The sequence below is a fragment of the Microcebus murinus genome, chromosome 1 (assembly GCF_040939455.1).
Source record: "Microcebus murinus isolate Inina chromosome 1, M.murinus_Inina_mat1.0, whole genome shotgun sequence".
In the NCBI taxonomy this organism is placed as follows: domain Eukaryota; kingdom Metazoa; phylum Chordata; class Mammalia; order Primates; family Cheirogaleidae; genus Microcebus; species Microcebus murinus.
The window spans coordinates 153,284,019-153,299,950 of NC_134104.1; the positions used below are offsets into that span (position 1 = coordinate 153,284,019).

Genomic DNA, 15,932 nt, shown 5'->3' on the forward strand with positions numbered 1-15,932 from the left:
CTTTTCTTTTCTTTTCTTTTTTTTAGAGATGGGGTCTTCCTATATTGCCCAGGCTGGTCTCAAGCTCCTGGACTCAAGTGATCCTCCCACCTCAGCCTCCTGACTTGCTGAGATTACAGGCATGAGCCACCACACCAGACTCTGCACCTCCCATTCTGCTGGGAAAGCTTTCCCCCAGATCTTCACCACTGCTGCCATCCATCTCATCTCTCAGGTCTCACAAAGACCTGTCCCAACCCAAGTTAAAGCCCTTCCTCGGATAAGTTTGGGACAGCTAGGCCTCAGGCTTCACCCCAGTCTGCTGAAGCCCCAAGTCTTGCACCATGGACTTCCAGCATCGGCTCGGGGGCAAGACGGGGGCTGGGGGCGGGGCGGAGGCATGGCCTCCTCTTCGGAGAGCAACTCTGACCAGCGGGAGCGCCTCCGGCAGCTGGCCCTAAAGACCATCGACATCAACAAGGACCCCTATTTTATGAAAAAGCACCTGGGTTCATACGAATGCAAATTCTGCCCCACGCTGCACAACAATGAGGGGAGCTACCTCGCACACACCCAAGGAAAGAAGCACCAGACCAACTTGGCCTGGCTGAGGAGGCGAAGGAGGCCCCTGCCCAGCCCGCGCCCCAGAAGGTCACGGTGGAGGTGAAGAAGTTTGTGAAGATCGGCCACCTGGGCTACAAAGTGACCAAGCAGAGAGACTCGGAGATGGGCCAGCAGAGTCTCCTCTCCCAGACTGACTACCCCGAGATCGCTGAGGGCATCATGCCACGTCACCGCTTCATGTCCGCCTATGAGCGGAGGATCGAGCCCCCGACCGGCGCTGGCAGTGCCTGCTGATGGCCGCAGAGCCCTACGAGACTATCGCCTTCAAGGTGCCCAGCAGAGAGACTGACAAGGCCGAAGGCAAGTTTTGGACTCACTGGAACAGGGAAACCAAGCAGTTTTTCTCCAGTTCCACTTTAAGATGGAGAAGCCCCCGGCTCCTCCCAGTCTCCCTGCTGGGCCTCCTGGGGTGAAGTGGCCTCCACCCCTGCTGATGAATGGGTTGCCCCCCAGAGACTACCGCTGCCACTGCTGCCTGAGTCCTTGTCACCACCCCTGCCAGGAGGCCTGCCTCTGCCATCTATGCCTCCCACGAGGCCTGCACCTCAGGGCCCCCAGGACCTCCCCAGCTGTCCCTGCCAGCCCCTGGGGTCCACCCCCCAGCACCAGTGGTCCACCCCCCCCACCTCTGGGGCATACCCCCCAGCCCCTGGGGTCCACCCCCCCTCCAAGGGTCCACCCACCAGCCTCAGGGGTCCATCCTCCATCAGCTGGGGTTCACCCCCAGGCCCCTGGAGTGCATCTCCCAGCTACTACAGCTCACCCTCAGGGCCAGGGTTACACCCACCGGCCCCAGGGATCCACCCCCAGCCTCCTAGGGTCCACCCCTCAGCTCCCAGAGTCCAACCCCAGCCCCCAGGGGTCCACCTCTCAAATCCTGGGGTGCACCCCTCAACTCCCATGCCTCCCATGCTGAGGCCCCCACTCCCCTCCAAAGGCCCAGGGAACATACCACCTCCTTCCCCAACCAACTGAAGAGCCACCCCCTGGCCCAGCACCCCTGGTGTTCTGTGTTCCTGTGTTTTCCCATGAGAAGTCCCATTTTTGTACTGTCCTGAGCTCATTAAACAGCCTCCCCCGTGAAAAAAAAGAAGCCCTCCCTCCACCACTACCCAATCCATCTCTACCTCATTTACAACAATAGCAAACACTTAAGTAGGCTATGGTACACCAAGCCCAATTCTACATGCTTTAACTAACTTTATGTTTTCCATAGAACTTTTCATTGAAATTTTCTTTTTTATTTTGAGACAGATCTCTATCATCTGAGCTAGAATGACTAGACTGTTTTCTCAGTACTAGTTGAAGAACATTGTCCTTCAGTAAGGAACAAGGCTGAGCACCTTTTTTCAACAAGTTTATGTTGCAAGGGGAGTGAAGTGACACATAGGATAAATAAATTAAATTTCAGGCCAGGCGCGGTGGCTCACGCCTGTAATCCTAGCTCTCTGGGAGGCCGAGGCGGGCGGATTGCTCAAGGTCAGGAGTCAAAACCAGCCTGAGCAAGAGCAAGACCCCGTCTCTACTATAAATAGAAAGAAATTAATTGGCCAACTAATATATACAAAAAATTAGCCGGGCATGGTGGCGAATGCCTGTAGTCCCAGCTACTTGGGAGGCTGAGGCAGGAGGATTGCTTGAGCCAGGAGTTTGAGGCTGCTGTGAGCTAGGCTGACGCCACGGCACTCACTCTAGCCTGGGCAACAAAGCGAGACTCTGTCTCAAAAAATAAATAAATAAATAAATAAATAAATAAATAAATAAATAAAATTTCAAGTTGGGCGTGGTGGCTCACTCCTGTAATCTTAGCACTCTGGGAGGCCAAGGAAGGAGGATCACTTGAGGTCAGTGGTTCAAGACCAGCCTAAGCAAGAGCAAGACCCCATCTCTACTAAAAATAGAAAAAATTAGCCAGGTGTGGTGATACGCACCTATAGTCCCAGCTATGTGGGATGGTGAGGCAGGAAGATCACCTGAGCCCAGGAGTTTGAGGTTGCTGTGAGCTATGACGACAACACTGCACTCCAGCTGCAGCAACAGAGCAAGACTCTGTCTCAAATATATATATATATGTATATATATATATATATATAATCATAGTAGTGCTTAGAATTAGAATAGTAAGGAAATATGTCATAAATTTTATGGTAAAATATGAAACAAAAAGCAGAACATCTGGCCATTAAAAACAATAAACCATAAGTAAGGTTAATACAGAAAGCATAAGCCAGAGGACCCTGGATATAAATCCAACTCTGAGCTGCCTAGTGGCCAAGGCAAAAAGGGAAACATCATTGACACAAATCACAGTATATTTTATCTTTTTTAAAATTTTTTTCTTTAAAACAGTCTTACTCTGTCAGTCAGGCTAGAGTACAGTGGCATCATCATAGCTCACTGCAACCTCAAATTCCTGGGTTCAAGCGATCCCCCTGCCTCAGATTCCCAAGTAGCTGGGACTATAGGCACACACCACCATGCCTGGCTAATTTTTCTATTTTTTGTAGATGCCAAGGTCTCGTTCTTGCTCAGGCTGGTCTCAAACTCCTGGCCTCAAGTGATCCTCCCACCTCAGCCTCCCAAAGTGCTAGGATTATAGGAGTGAGCCACTGTGTCCGGTCCTACAGTGTATTTTATACAAAATCAAATGAGTGGCTCAGAAGAGGCACAGCCATTCCAGTCATCTGATCTGAAGGAAATCTCTCATCAGCCTCAGGGGTTTCCTTGGGAGGAAAGACTGCAAAACAAACTGATGGGGCCATGCAAAATGGGTTGAGTAAAAACAACTAGAAGAGAGGCCACAAGTACGCTGCTTCCTCCCGATCTAACTTCAAAGACAAAACACTGCAGATCTGAAACAGGTGCATTAAAACACCTTCCAGCATAATTCCATGGATGTTCTTTGTCACAGTTGAGCTTGGGAAGGCTTTTAGGAGGTGAAAATTCAAGATTATCCTCCCTGACAAGAATGAGATGGAACACTCATACTCTTGTCTTAATGACAGGCAGGTAAGGATCATTGTTGCTGAGGGTGACAAATGCAAATCATCATCCAACCAAGGCTCAGGCCTGAAAGAAGAGACCTAATCACAGCATGGAGATAAGGCAGCATGAACATGACCTGTTAGAGGGAAGAAGGGTGGGGTTGAATAGGCCAGTCTGGGGCAGCTCATGAGATGGGGAACTACTGACTATGACAAACGATCTTCTGAGTGACAGTGCAGTCTTCAGAAAGTTGCAACCAAACCCACAGCCAAATGCAGCAAATTGGGTTGGACAAGGCTACTCAATGGAGAAAGTTACTGGAAAACATAAAAATAAATGAGATTTTACGTTTAAAAAAACAAAAATGTTGCTGAGTAGTTTTTTATGTGTAAAGATGTTCACAATATAATGTGAAAAATGGATACAAAACAACATGATCCCATTATGAAGAGAAAGAGTGAGCAAGGAAGCCTGAGACAAAGCCTAAAAAGAGGCCTGGCAGTGGTTACCACTGGGTTACAGACAATGTAAACTTTGGTTTTTTTGTGCTTGTCTATTAATTTTTCTTCCACACTGATGACGTGTATTAAAAACCAAACAAACTAATCCTTCAAGAAATTTAGAAATACAAGATTGCAGGAAAAAATGGAAATAGCACTATAATCCAGAATGCAATCTTATTATGACATCAGCTAAAAGAAGCAAACTGCTAAAACAAGAGCCAATTATGTACTTGGTTTTATACTATAAAACTGATGCTGATAGGATTTAGCGGGCAAACACATTGTAAGCACTGGCATCATTCTCTGGTTTGGGGTGCATTTGTACAGAGTTCTCAAAGTGTGGTCCCCAAGCCAGCAGCAGCATCTCTTAGGAATTTTTTTGAAATTCAAATTCCCAGACATATCTTCAACCTGCAGAATCAGTGACTCAAGGGGTAGGGTTGAAACAAGCCATCCAAGTGACTCTGATTCAAGTTAAAGTTTCTTTCTTTCTTTTTTTTTTTTGAGACAGTCTCACTCTGTTGCCCAGGCTAGAGTGCGGTGGCATCAGCCTAGCTCACAGCAACCTCAAACTCCTGGGCTCAAGCAATCCTTCTGCCTCACCCTCCTGAGTAGCTGGGACTACAGGCATGTGCCACCACACCCAGCTAATTTTTTTCCTATATATTTTTAGTTGGCCAATTTATTTCTTTCTATTTTTTAGTAGAGACAGGGTCTCGCTCTTGCTCAGGCTGGTTTTGAACTCCTGACCTTGAGCGATCCTCCCACCTCGGCCTCCCAGAGTGCTAGGATGACAGGTGTGAGCCACTGCGCCCAGCCTTCAAGTTAAAGTTTGAGAACCATTGGGATGGATAATAGCAATGTCTCCTCCTCTGTAAAAATAGCTTGTCTAGTTAGGAAAATATTTCTTGCTCAAAATCCATTCTGTTGGCCAGGCGCAGTGGCTCATGACTGTAATCCTAGCACTCTGGGAGGCCAAGGCAGGATGACTGCTTGAGGTCAAGAGACCAAAGAGTGAGACTCTGTCTCTACTAAAAAATAGAAATAATTAGCAGGGAACTACTAAAAATAGAAAAAATTAGCTGGGTGTGATGGTGCTTGCCTGCAGTCCCAGCTACTAGGGAGGCTGAGGCAGGAGGATCACTTGAGCCCAGGAGTTTACGGTGGGTGTGAGACAGGCTGATGCCATGGCACTCTAGCTCAGGCAACAGAACAAGACTCTTTCTCCAAAAACAAACAAATAACAACAACAACAACAAAAAACAAACCTATTCTGTTATTTTAATTGAAACTCCTGAACAAAAACTATTCAATTATAAAATGATAAGCTGGAAAATGATAAAGATATTTTTTAAATTAGGTAGAATTCTAGAACTGCTCATTCTGAAATAATGTATCAACAATGTAGTGGAACAAACTGAAAAAAATGCACAACACCTTGCATATTTTATGCTTTCAGAAAATAAACCAGTGGCTCCCAAATGTTATGGCCATGAACCCCCAACAGCAAAAATTCAAGTACATGCTCCCAATATATGTATACTTATATATAAATTATATACATGTGCTACTGTGATAATATAGTATACATTATAAAATACAAAATAAAAATCAAATAAGGCCGAAATAAAAATGAAAATTAGTTTTAATTTTTTTTTCTGAGATAACTAAGCACCCCTGATGCTTACACAGTCGTCTTTGGACTCCACTGGACCCAGCAACCCTGCAAGCGTTCTCGGGCAGTGTCCCTGACTGCTCAAGCAGCAGCTGTCAAATGGCAGCAGCCCAACTGCTCTCTCCATCTTGCTGAGTTCCACCATCCCCACACTCAAGTCTGTGACACTGGCTTCCCGCCCCCTCCACCACCTTCTCCACTATCACTCACCTGCCAACAACCAACAGAGACAACTGTGAAGCTAGCAGGTCCAAGAGCAGCATAAAGCATGGACTCTGTCGTCAGACAAACCTCAGTTTGCACACAGGCTCTGCCTCTAACTCTTCCGTCCCAACCCCTGGGCTGTCGCCCAGTACAGTCCGTGGCCTATTAGAAAAAAAAGGGCCTCGCATCACTGCCTGACCTCCCACAGCTGCCTCCACATGGAAAAATTGTCTTCCATGAAACCAGTCCCTCATGCCAAAAAGGCGGGGGACTGCTGCTCTAACTCACTAGGTAACCCAGGGCTAGTCAGATAATGTCGCTAAAACTCACCTGTAAAGGGGGTGATAACGGTGTCATCTCATCTGGTTATTATGAGGATTATGTGAGATAAGCTAATATTAGAGCACCCAGCACAGTAACTAAACAGCTCAAATGCTCAGTAAATATCACCTATAATTTTTACTTTCGGTGGCAAAAGAAGTCACCTGATCCTTGTTTTTTTGTTTTGTTGTTTTGAGACAGAGTCTCGCTTTGTTGCCCAGGCTAGAGTGAGTGCCGTGGCATCAGCCTAGTTCACAGCAACCTCAAACTCCTGTGCTCAAGCGATTCTTCTGCCTCAGCCTCCCGAGTAGCTGGGACTACAGGCACGCGCCACCATGCTCGACTAATTTTTTCTATATATATTAGTTGGCCAATTAATTTCTTTCTATTTATAGTAGAGATGGGGTTTTGCTCTTGCTCAGGCTGGTTTTGAACTCCTGACCTTGAGTGATCCTCCCACCTTGGCCTCCCAGAGTGCTAGGATTACAGGGAGTGAGCCACTGCGCCGGCCTTGATCCTTGTTTCTTTAGCTAACTCAGGAAGGTAGCAAGTTATAACGGAAGTAGCTCAGGTGGCAGAGTCCAGCAGACCTGGTTTGAAGGCCTGATCCACCATTTATTACACAAGCTGGGTAATCTTGGGAACCCAGTTTCTCTATAGGGAGTCCTCTCAGCAGTTCAACGTGAGTGATGACCCCACACCATACATGCAGTACCTGTCATAGCCAGTAAAACTAACAATGGTGGTCAGCAAATAATCACTGACGGCCAGAGTAAGCAAACAGCACATGAACCTAAGTGTTGTTGTGTCATTCCAGGGTCCCTGGAACACATTCATGTACGTGGCTAGATACTGAGTATCTTCCACCAAATGTTAATAAACACATATGCACTGAGGACCATAGACAGCCATGGTTCCCTTCCCAATTGGACAGTTTACTTGCTCACATGTAACCTCAGGCAAATGAGAATCTTTATGCCTGTTTTCTATTCATAAACTTGGAGTAAATTTTTACCCACCTCGTGACAATAAACTAATCTAGACTGGGCTATGGGAGATTCTCAAACCAGTGATTATTAAGTACAGGAGACCTCTGGGGAGGTTCTGTTTTTTTCACAATAGCAAAAGAAAAGGGAGAGCATTCAAACACTAGATGAGTTCATAATAAATGAAAACTAATACTTCCAATTTCAACTCACAACCAAAACAGTGAATATGCAGATATATTTATACTTACATATATTGTGTTTTTTATATTATGTGTGCTCAGTAGGAATGCTGCAAATGTGTAAAATACCTAAAATCTAAATACACTTTAGAAGATACAGGTCTTCAATTAGGCATCACTCAGGGATACCTGAAACGCATAGGGCACTAACTAGACACTCTTGATCTTGATTCCCTAATAAATAGCTTCACTCTTTAGCACAATATCCTGACATGGCAGCACGTGCATAAGGACACTGCATAACCAAACTCCACAAAATAAAAGAAACGCACACAAAGGTAACAACATTAAGGAAACCTTTTCTATGTTCGCCTCACAAGAATTATTACAAAATCCCCAGTTCAATCACCCAGCTCTGATTGTCACCACGGAAGGTAAAGCAGTAAGTGACCCACACTAGGGTAGACTCACCCGCCCCCTTCCCAATTTCCACCTGCACAACTTTCTTTGATCTGGTCTAGGTCCTAGGCTCCTTTCAACTAACGCTACTATGACATTATAATCCTGTATAATACTGAGATAATAAACCCACTGAGAAGTAAACAGAAGCAACATGAGTAAACAAAGTTTAGATTTAAGCAATACAGAAAACTAGAAACCAAACAGGACCCAGCAAAGAAGCTACAGGCTGCCTCTCAATCAGATCGTCCAAAAGAGGCAGGTGTGGACAGCATGCTCTCCCCCACGCTGGAAAACCCAGACGGTCCCAAAGCAGGTTCTAGAAACCACAGCTGCCCCCGGGCGGGCGACTAGGCCAGGGGGTGCGACAGCGCGAGCCCCTCTCTCGGGCCCGGGGGCAGGGGTGGGGACGCGGCGGCCCTGCCTCCTCTCAGGGCTGCGTCTCCGGGGCCGCCCCGCAGGCTGCTGGACAGCGCCCACGCCCGCGCACCCTTGCCCCGGGCGGCCCCATCCCGGAATTCCCGAGTCCGCGCGGCCGGAGGCCCAAGCCCAGGCCTGCGGGTAGGAGCCGTGGGGACGCGCGAGGCGGTACCTGTGGCGACAGCAGTACACAGGCGGCGGTGGTGGCGGCGGCGGCAGCGGCGGCGGCGGCAGGGGCCGGGCGCGGCGTGCGCGCTCTTGGACCGCGATCCGGTGCGTGGCGCCCGCCTTCTCCCTCCTCGCTGCCGGGGACCCGCAGAGCTCTCCGCCCCTTCACCTCTCACCTCCTACCTTTCCCCTCCCGCCCGGCCGCCCTCCACACGTGCTCCCTGCGGCGTGAGCATGCGCAGTGGAGCCCGCTCGCGCCTCCCGCTCGCCCCCTGGCGGACGCCCGCCACACAACCCCGAAAGGAGGTCTGGGGGCTGTCCCGGGCCGGGCCGCGCCGGGCGGGGCGGGAAGCTGGGTGGAGCCCAGAGGCCCGCGCCGGAGCTTTTGACTACACGTCCCAGAGAATGACCAAGAACATGCACGAGATGCTCATGTTCCCTGCTCCATAACAGCAAAAAATAAAAAGCAGCGGAGATAACACCGCAAGTGCAGGTGGGCTGAACAAATTATGTCGACAAAAGAGTTTCCCCAAAGGCATTTAAAAAATAAGTTTCATCCTCATTAGTATAGTGGCAAGTAAAAAAGAAAAAAAAATTAAAAATAAGTTTTATGACTGCTTACGGAAGTTGAAAGATGTTCTTGAAACAAGGTTCGAAACAAGCTGGAGTATAAACCCATTTGTGTTAAAAACACAGTGCAAGAAGGGTCCATCCAGGGTGTTGCTATGTGGTCATGGTTATCTTTGGATGGGAGGATTATGGGTGCTGGGGTTTTTCCCATTTGCTGATCTGCATTTAACCGTTTTCCACATGGAACAGGTGTTTGTTGTAATAGCAATAGCTACGTTCATTGAGTGTTTACTCTGTCAGGCGCTGAGCTGAGCACATTGCACATGTCTTCTTCATTTGACTTTCCTAAAGAGGGAGGGAGGTCTTGTTTCGAGGACTCCAGGAAGGGGAAGAGGCCCGCCCCTTCGCTTGCCCAACCCAGGGTGCCGCCCACTGCGTTTGTTAGTAGACCCACTTGCCTGGAAACTTTGATCACACCACCTCATGCCGTTGCTGGACCTGGGTTTCAGAATGTCAGGAGTCAGTGTAGCCCTTACTCTGCTGCCCTGGAGGCGCTCGGCCACTCACTTGCACCCACCCTGGGGCTACCTGGACAAAGCAGCCTCCGTTCCTGCCCTCGAGGGCACCCACCAGCGCCATTTGCACAAAGTACAAATGTAGTCACCTATGCAAGGTAGAAATCAGAAGTGGCCCTTCTGGCTGCTGCAGCCCCTTTGCCCTCCTACGCTTTCTTCAAAGAGTCATACCCCTTCCCTCAACCCAGTTCCCACTGACTGAATTACCTCTCCAAGGCTGCCAGTCTGGCCTTCCATGCTGTTCTCACAGTGAAATTAAACAATATAGGAGCCAAGCATGGTGGCTCACACCTGTAATCCTAGCACTTTGGGAGGCTGAGGCTGGTGGATCACTTGAGGCCAGGAGTTGGAGACCAGCCTGATCAAGAGCAAGACTCTGTTTCTACAAAAAATAGAAAAATTAGCTGGGTGTGGTGGCACATGCCTGTAGTCCCAGCTACTTGGGAGCCTGAGGCAGGAGGATTCCTTGAGCCCAGGAGTTGGAGGCTGCAGTGAGCTATGATGACACCACTACACTCTAGCCCAGGCAACAGAAGGAGACCCTATCTCACCAAAAAATAAAATAAAATAATGGGGACAATTGGCTTTAACCCAAAGTGACCTTCAGGATTATGCCTTGTATTCAGAATTGGCTTTTGGCTTCAGATGGGAATTGTTATTCTATAAAGAAAGATGCCAGGCATGATAGCTCACACCTGTAATCCTAGTGCTTTGGGAGTCCAAGGTGAGAGGATCACTTGAAGCCAGGAGTTCAAGACCAGCCTGAGTACCACAGCAAGACCCCATCTCTAAAAAAAAATTTTTTTAAATTAGCTGGGTACATTGTTGTTCCAGCTGGTGTGTCACCATAATCCAGCTACTTGGAAGGCTGAGGTGGGAGGATAGCTTGAGTCCAGGAGTTCAAGGCCAGCCTGGGCAGTTTTTTAAACGGACCCGTCTCTTTAAAAAAAAAAAAAAAAGTGGTTCCAAACTTACCTCACAGCATAATCACCTAAGAAATATCAAAGTTAAATCAGAGTCCTCCTGAGCTCTATCCACTGACCCACTGAACCAAAGTCTTCTCTCCAGAGAGTCCGGAGCCTGTCTTTTAACAACTTCCATGACAGACTTGCCAGACTGTCTTGGGAACTGCTGTCATGCCCTCTTTACTCACCACCCCTTCCCATACAACCCTCCACCAAACATGTGTTTGCAGGGGACTAACCCTAGCAAAGTCTGGACACTCTACTCCAAACACAAGAAGCTCCAAAACGGACAAGCACCTAGCTAAGTACCTCAAGACCCACCAATAGCCCTGTGAAGCCTCTCAGGGAACTGAGGCTCATGGACCCCTGGTAAGTCTGCTACAGAATGCCCCCATGGAGCAGAATGAGGTGGCCATGATTTTATGGCTTCCCCTACATTTTAATAACATAAAGAAACATTGAATGAACTATACGGCAAATACCCGTAAATACACCCTAGGTTCTACAACTGTTAATGTTTTGATTAGTATCTCATGTGTGTCTAAAAAATCTATCCCTTTATCCATCTATCAATCCATCTTAGTTTTGATGTATTTCCAGGTAATTTATAGATACCCAGTAATATTGCAGGCATTATTTTTACATATAATAATTCAGATGGAACAGCTCCATTTGGCCCTAACTAGCCAGTTCAACCTTATTTCAGATTGTTCCCCATGAGAAAGGCAAATTCAAAAATTTTAAAAACTAAATGGACCCTGGAAATCAAGAAATGGTAACAATTCCCAGTACTTGAGTTTCTACCCTGGGCCAATTCTCAAACCTAACCTTAATTATCCTCAGGACAATCTTAAAAAATAGAGACTGAGTCTATTTTACAAATGTAGAAACCTTCTTCTACAGAGGAGAAGAGATGTGCCCACGGTCACTATGAAAACTGACCAGGCGGCCTCAGGTTGGGACCCAAGACTTCAAGTTCCAGCTCACTGCCCCACTGCCTCAGCCCGTCAGGATCACAGGCAAGGGCTGTTACGCAAAAACACAGTTCTGTCTTTGCAGTTGTCTGCTCTAGGGATGGTGCTCACAATGAGTTAAGAATTAGTGACAGCAGCTGGCAACAATATATAGTGGAAAGAGTTGCTTCAGGAACACACTCCCTAGATTCAAATCCTAGTTCTGACACAAACAGCAGCTCTGTGGCTGGGGGAATTAACCTCAGGGAACCTTGACTTAGGAATCAGGTTCTAAGATGCAACCAAGAACACCAACCTCCATGGCTTTTGAAAAAAATGTTCTTGCGAGTATGAACAATACTCCCAAGTAAAATACTTCCTAGTAAAATACCTAGATTCCAATAAATGGTAACCACTCTAATAACCACGATACAGTCACTAAAAAATATTTGGGTTGGGCATGGTGGCTTTTGCCTATGATCCCAGCACTTTGGGAGGCCAAGGTGGGAGGATTGCTTGAGGCCAGGAGTTTGAGACTAGCGTGGGCAACATAGTGAGACTCCATCTCTACAAAAATAAATATATAAATAAATTAGCTGGGCATAGTGGTTCATGCCTATAGTCCTAGCTACTCAGAAAGCTGAGGTGGGAAGATTGCTTGAGCATAGGAATTTGAGGTTACCGTGAGCTATGGTCATGCCACTGCACTCCATACTGTGTGACATAGCAAAACCTTGTCTCAAAAAAATAATAATTTAAAATCTCAAAGTTGCATTGATATTCATTCAATTTCTTTATTACCTACAGATTCCTACCATCTATTAGAGACCAGGGATGCATTAATTCCCTGCACTAGAAAAGTTAACTGTCTTAATGTGAACCTTTAAACAAACTTTACAGGCAATGTAAGGGTTATTACAGAGGTCATAATAGCCAGTAATAATGACCAACTATTTTTTTTTTTTTTTTTTTGAGACAGAGTCTTGCTTTGTTGCCCAGGCTAGAGTGAGTGCCGTGGCATCAGCCAAGCTCACAGCAACCTCAAACTCCTGGGCTCAAGTGATCCTCCTGCCTCAGCCTCCCGAGTAGCTGGGACTACAGGCATGCGCCATCATGCCTGGCTAATTTTTTCTATATATATTAGTTGGCCAATTAATTTCTTTCTATTTATAGTAGAGATGGGGTCTCGCTCTTGCTCAGGCTGGTTTTGAACTCCTGACCTTGAGCAATCCGCCCGCCTCGGCCTCCCAGAGTGCTAGGATTACAGGCGTGAGCCACTGCGCCCGGCCAATGACCAACTATTGATTGTTGGGTTCTTGCCAGAGGCAGGCTTTACAATATATTATCTCATATCCTTCTGATGATCTTTATAGGCTCTAAGATAAACCCCATTTTAAGGATGTAAAAACTGTGGCATACAGAGCTTTAACAACTTACCTGAAGTCACACAGCTGCTAAGTTGCAGAGGCAACATCAAATGTTGATCCACCCAACCCCAAAGCCCCTGAACTTCTGCCACTGAGCTTCCACATGCTATAAGGGAAAGGAAATTGGTTGGCAGGAAACCAAAGAGCAGGCTATTTGAGTAGAGCCATGTAGGGTAAAAGTTTGCCAAATGATAACAGCAGCAGCGGCGGCTAGTGCTTAAACCAGGTAGGAGGCCTACTTTATATGCCATCATTTATTGATGCTGACAACCCCAATAAGCCCCCTGAAATGGGCACTCATATCTCCTTATTTTCTAGATGAGGAAACCGAGGCCTAAGAGTTTAACCACTTGGGTACGGCGCTCACTGGCAGCGAAACCCTGCCCACAGCCGGCCCTCACAGTCCACACGGTAGTCTGTGCTGTGCATTGATGATGAATCCGTTTTGCTTGTGTGATGAGGAAAGCTTTAAAGCACTGAAAGCTTGTTTTACTTTACAGGCAGCTTTACTTGTAATGTAAATCAGAATAGGTAACATATACATATATGTTTTCATTATGTTATTTTTAAATGTTCACAATTTTATTTTGATAAATAAAAAATTAGAAAAGTCATATCACGGCTGTCGGCTAAAGTCGACACTCGGCTGTGCGTGTTCACCTGTGGCTGTCAACTATAGTCGACACTGGTACTGAAGTGGTTAAATAACTTGAGTAAGATCACTACAGTCAATTTATTTCAGTGTTCCCTTCCCTACAAGCAGATCATACACACACAGCCCTGCTCACTGTCAAGTGGCTATGGAACCTCCCCACAGGGTGAGTGCACTTAGCCTCTCCATTGTCAGCCTTGGCCCTGTGTCTTGCTTTTGGTAACAGAGTGTGAATGAACATGACTTACACCAGGTCTAGAATAACTTTTAAGAGCCACTGCTTGTGTCAATGAACCCCTTGTTCTTTCCCTTAGCCAGGAGAACAAGTCCCATATTGAGACTGTTCCTTCCACCTGGGCCCCAGGATTAGAAGCCACATGGAGAACTGTAGCCCTTGACATGCAACGTAAATGAAGGATGTTGGGATTTGGGGCATGTGTGTTACTACAGCAGAGCTGTAAGTGGCAGAGTTAGGATCCTAAACAGGTATAATTTAAATGTCATAAAATTCACCCATCTTAAGTGTACAATTCAATGATTTATTTATGGTTTTTTTTTTTTTACAATTCAATGATTTTTAATAAATGTATGGTACAACCATCATCACAATCTTATTTTAGACATTTTCATCACCCCAAGAAGAAACCTGGTGGATCCCATTCTCCCTCCCAGGCCCAGGCAATTACTAATCTATTGTCTGTCTCTACAGATTTGCTTTCTCTGGACATTTCATATAAATCAAATCATATAAGACATGGTCTTTAGTATCTGGCATGTTTTCTGAGGTCATACATGTTGCAGAATGTATCAGCACTTCGTTCCTTTTTTATTGCTGAATATTATTCCACTGTACGGATATACCACTTTTTTTTTTTTTTTTTTTTTTGAGACAGAGTCTCACTCTGTTGCCTGGTCTAGAGTGCCGTGGCATCAGCCTAGCTCACAGCAACCTCAAACTCCTGGGCTCAAGCAATCCTTCTGCCTCAGCCTCCCGAATAGCTGGGACTATAGGCATGCACCACCATGCCCGGCTATTTTTTATATATATATATTTTTAGTTGGCCAATTAATTTCTTTCTATTTTTAGTAGAGACAGGGTCTCCCTCTTGCTAAGGCTGGTTTCAAACACCTGACCTTGAGCGATCCACCTGCCTCAGCCTCCCAGAGTGCTAGGATTACAGGCATGAGCCCCCGCCCCAGCCCGGATATACCACATTTTTATCAATTGATGGATATCTGGATTGTTTCCACTTTTGGGCTATTATGATAAACACTGCTATGAACATTCACATACAAATATTTGTGTAGACCTATATTCATTCTTTTGGGGAGATACCTATGAATTGAATGGTTGGGTCATATAGTATATCTATGTTTAACATTTTAAGAAACTGCCAAACTGTTTTCCAGAGTGGCTGCACCATTTTACATTCCCTCCAGCAATATATGAGGGTTCCAATTTCTCCACATTTTTGCCAACACTTGTTACTGTCAATATTTTTTATATAGCCATCTAAGTGGTTTTGTAGTGGTGTCTCCTTGTGGTTTTAATTTGTATTTCCCTAATAGCTAATCATGTTGAGCATTTTTATATGCATGTTGGTCAATGCTATGCCTTGCTTTGGTGAGATATCTATTCAAATCTTTTGCCCATTTTTTTTACCTGGGTTATGCATCTTCTTCTTATTAAGTTATAAGAGTGCTTTCTATATTCTGGGTTCAAGTCTCTTATTATATATATGAGTGCAAATATTTTTTCAGGCAAACAAATAGAATGAGTAAATATTTTAGGAAAAAACCACTAAAACTGACACAACAAAGAAAGTAATCATAAATAAAGACTAATAACAGGCCAGGCGTGGTGGCTCATGCCTATAATCCTAGCACTCTGGGAGGGCGAGGTGGGCGGATTGCTCGAGGTCAGGAGTTCAAAACCAGCCTGAGCGAGACCCCATCTCTACTATAAATAGAAAGAAATTAATTGACCAACTAAAAATATATATACAAAAAGTTAGCCGGGCACGGTGGTGCATGCCTGTAGTCCCAGCTACTCGGGAGGCTGAGGCAGAAGGATCACTTGAGCCCAGGAGTTTGAGGTTGCTGTGAGCTAGGCTGATGCCACGGCACTCACTCTAGCCTGGGCAACAGAGTGAGACTCTGTCTCAAAAAAAAAAAGACTAATAACAAAGAAAAAACTTTTTATTGTCCCCCAAAAGTTACCTAATCTTGACCTACAGAAGCCCTAACTTAGAATTAAAAGTATTAAAAATTTCAAAGTATATGA

The 15,932-nt window shown here is 46.0% G+C and overlaps 1 protein-coding gene and 1 pseudogene across 2 annotated transcripts in view; one reads left to right on the forward strand and one right to left on the reverse strand.

The window, feature by feature from the left end:
- The window catches only part of SCAP (SREBF chaperone), a 70,141-nt gene extending 61,441 nt beyond the window's left edge, over positions 1-8,700 (reverse strand). For both annotated transcript variants that reach the window (XM_020280307.2, XM_076007141.1), the window contains exon 1: positions 8,511-8,700. The gene's annotated coding sequence lies outside the window, so the exon portion shown is untranslated. The remainder of the gene's footprint in view (positions 1-8,510) is intronic.
- LOC105875088 (splicing factor 3A subunit 2 pseudogene) lies at positions 324-1,578 on the forward strand (annotated as a pseudogene).
- Positions 8,701-15,932: the final 7,232 nt, after the last annotated feature.